Here is a 4,291-nt window from a genome sequence, read left to right on the forward strand (position 1 = left end):
TCGCTCTCTCCTCTCTCTCTCTCTCTCTCTGTCTGTCTCTCCCTCTGGTTTCTCTCTCTCTCTCTCTCTCTCTCGACAGGTCGTCTCTCTCCCCTCCACCCCTCGGGGACCCTCCTCCTCACTCTTCTCCACGGTCTCCCCTCTCTCATCCTGCCCCCCTCTACTCCCCCGCTCTCTCCCTTCTCCTCTCTCCTCACTCTCCCTCCCACCCCCCCTCAACCTCTCCTCTTCTCTTCCTCTCTCTCCCCCAGCTCTCTCTTCTCCTCCTCCTCCCATCCTCCTCCTCTCCATCCTCATCATCTCTCCTCCGCTCTCTCTCTTCCTTCATCTCTTCTCTCTCCTCTCGCTCCTTCCTCTCTCTCTTCGTCCTCTCTCTCCCTCTCTCGCTCTCAATTCCCGTCTCTCTCTCTCTCTCTCTCTTTCTCACTCACACACATACACATTGGCTTTCTCTACCTCTCCCCACCTTTTTCTCTCTCTCTTTCTATCTCTTTCTCTCGCTCTCTCTCTCTCTCTTTCTGGCTTTCTCTCCCTCTCTCTCTCTCTGGCTTTCTCTCCCTCTCTCTCTCTCTGGCTTTCTCTCTCTCTCTCTCACACATACACATTGGCTTTCTCTACCCCTCCTCTCTCTCTCTCTTTCTCACCCACCCTCTCTCCCTTCCTCCTTCCCTCCCTCCCTCCCTCCCTCCCTTCCTCCCCCTTCCCTCCTTCCCTCTCCCTCCCTCCTTCCCTCACACAAACACAAACACACACACACACATACAGATAGATAGATAGATAGATAGATAGATAGATAGATAGATAGATAGATAGATAGATAGATAGATATACATATATATATATATATATATATATATATATATATATATATATATATATATATATATATATAATATACATACATACATAAACAACACACAACAACACACACACACATGTGTGTGTTGTGTGCGGATATGTGTATCTATAATAGAAAGATACCAATTATCATCCATTAGTAATTACTATCATCCGTAGTCATTGATTTATTATCTGTTTATTTGCCTATTACTTTTCATCCAACTATCTTAATTGTTACTATTATCGAGAGAGAAAGAGACAGAGAGAGAGACAAAGGGAAAGAGAGAAGGAGGAGGGAGAGAGAGAAGCCTCACCGAGAAAGTGAGTAGAGAGAGAGAGGGGATGCGAGAGAGCGAGAGAGAGAGCAGTAGAGAGAGAGAGAGAGAGAGAGAGAGAGAGGAGGCGAGAGTGGAAGAGAGGAGAAGGAGAGAGAGAGCGAGAGAGAGAAAGAGCGGAGAGATGGAAGAAGAGGAGAAGGAGGATGGAGAGAGGAAAGAGAGACAGACGAGTCGAGAGAGGGGGGGGAAGGAACGAGGGGAAGAACAGGCCGCGAGAGAGGACGGAGAGCAAGAGACCGAAGAGAGAGAGAGAGAGATAGTAATGATAATGCCAATAATAATGATGATGAGATGATTATGATAATGATAATAAGTAGACAAAAGTAGTGTTGATAATGACGATGATAATAAGGATAACAATAGGAATAATGATGATAATGAAAATAATGATAATAAGAATAATGGTAATAACAAGAATGATAATAATGATACGATAATAATAACATTAAAAATGATAATAATGATAATGACAATAATGAAAATAGTTAAAATCATAATGACAAAAATATGACGATAGCAATAATAATAATAAAAAAATAATGATAACGAAATAAAATAATACTAGTAACAGTCATCACGAAAACAATAATGTTGAGAATCTTGGTGGTGAAGATAATAATATCAATAATAACAATCGTAACAACAATAACAAAGATAACAAAAACAAGAACAAGAACATCCACACAAACGCTCCTACAACTAAGCGTGACGTCATGACACGAAGAGGAGTGAACGTGGCCTCAAGATGGCGCCTCCTGAGAGGGGCTTATTAATCGCTGTTCCTGTTTCATTATTAATCGCTCTTTTTGTTTCATCCGCCGCCTCTCCCCGTGGCGGATTACGCGAAGGAATAATAATTAAAGAGTTATCTTATCAATACTTACTCTCTCCCTCCCTCCCACCTCCTTCCCTCCCCTTTTCCTCTTTCTGTGCCTCCTTCTCCTTACCTCGCCTCCCCCCCCCCCACTCCTATTCTCCTCCTCCTTCATCTCCTTTTCTGTTCTTCGTAAGCGTTTTTTCTCTTTCTGACTCTCTTTCTGATTCTCTCTCTCTCACTCTCTCTCTCTCTCTCTCTCTCTCTCTCTCTCTCTCTCTCTCTCTCTCTCTCTCTCTCTCTCTCTCTCTCTCTCTCTCTCTCTCTCTCTCTCTCTCTCTCTTAGTCAGAAAGAAAGACGAAATAAAAGAAATGAGACGAAAGAAGAATAAGAGAGAAGGAATGGAATAAAGCAAGAGAAAGAGAGATAAACAGAGGGAGAAGAAGAAAATAATCCGAACAAGGAAACAAAGAGAATAGGAAAGAAGAGGGTAAGAGGAGAGAAACAGAAGAAAATGAAGAAGAATTCAGAAAAAAGGAAAAATAAAAAATGGAGGAAAAGAAGAGGAAGAAATGGATATGAAATAAATCTGAAACAAACAGACGAATGATCAGACAAATAAAACAAAAAAAATGAGTAAATGAAAAACAATGACAAAGAAAATACGAGGCTTTATATCGCTTTACGTCCTTAAGGTTGAAATTCCTAACGTTAAGAATATGACATTCAGATCTATGAGTCTATGCATCTATATTCCTCCTCCCCCTTCTCCTTCTACCCACCCCCCCCCACCCCCTTTCCCCTCTCCTTCTCCTTTCCCTTTGTCTCTCTTTCCCTCCCGTGCTCCCTATCCTTCTCCCTAGTCTCCCTCTCCCTTTTCTATCCCCCCTCCTTCTCCTCCTCCTCCTCCTCCTCCTTCTAACCTCCCTCCTCCCCCCCCTTTCTCCCTCTTCCCAATTCCCCGTACTGCCGTTTGATATGACGTCCCCTATTAAAAAGGGCAGAGGCAGAAAAAAAAAAATCTGAAGAAAGCGGGAAATGAGGAAGGGTTTCGAAGAACTAGCCCGTGTTAGTATGTATGTTAATATATGTAATTATATATATTATAATAAATTTTATATATATATATATATATATATTATAATAAACATTACATTATATAACTATGTCTCTACCCCCCCCTCTCCCCTCCTCTAAATATATATATATATAGATATATATATATAATATATAATATATATATATATACATAATATAAACATATACATATATATAAAATATATATATATATATTATATAATATATATATATATATATACTATATACATAAAATAAATATCTATATCATATATATAAACTATATCTATATCTATAACATATCTATATCTATATCTAAATCTATACTATATCTATATCATATATATGTATATATATGTATATAAAAAATAGGAGAGAAGAGAGAAGAGAGAGAGGGACAGAGAGAGAGGAGAAGAGAGAGAGAGAGGAAAAGAGAGAGGAAAGAGACATGAAATGTATATATATATATAAAAAAAATAAATATATATATAATACATATATATAATATATATATATATATATATAAAAATTAATATATAAATAAATATATATATATGGTTGTGTGTGTGTATCATCAAAAACAAACACAACACACACACACACACACACACACCACAAACACACACATTATGTATATATATATAATATACATTAAGTAATTAATTGGAATATAGATATATATATCTTTATTATATATATATATATATATATATAATATATATATAAAATATATATATAAACCCATACATACATACATATTATATATATATATATAATATATATATATATAATATATTTATATATATATATATATATATTATAATATACATATACACGCACCCCACACATGAATAAATGACAAACCCGGGAAAACAAACGGCAGAGATAAGCGAAAAGCGAACAGAGAACAGACAACAAGCTAACAAACACGCAACAGAAAAAAACGCGGAGAAAAACAACAGACCGACGGACAGACAGACACAGACATACAGACAAACAGAAAGGACAGACCCGACAGACGAAGAGCTTAAAAAAGAACAACAGACCGACAGCAGTGACAAGGGAGCCGAACCCTGACAACCACTTGACGGGGGTTATCTAAACGTATTTACAACCGTCAAAACAAGACCTAATCTCAAAAAACACTATTATACTCTGGCCCAAACTGCAAGAACACCCTTATTTATAATATTTTTAAGACTGACCCCTTTGTGGTTTTTT

This window comes from Penaeus japonicus, unplaced genomic scaffold (genome assembly GCF_977035675.1).
Source record: "Penaeus japonicus unplaced genomic scaffold, GWHDUDI00000001_assembly GWHDUDI00000024, whole genome shotgun sequence".
NCBI lineage: Eukaryota > Metazoa > Arthropoda > Malacostraca > Decapoda > Penaeidae > Penaeus > Penaeus japonicus.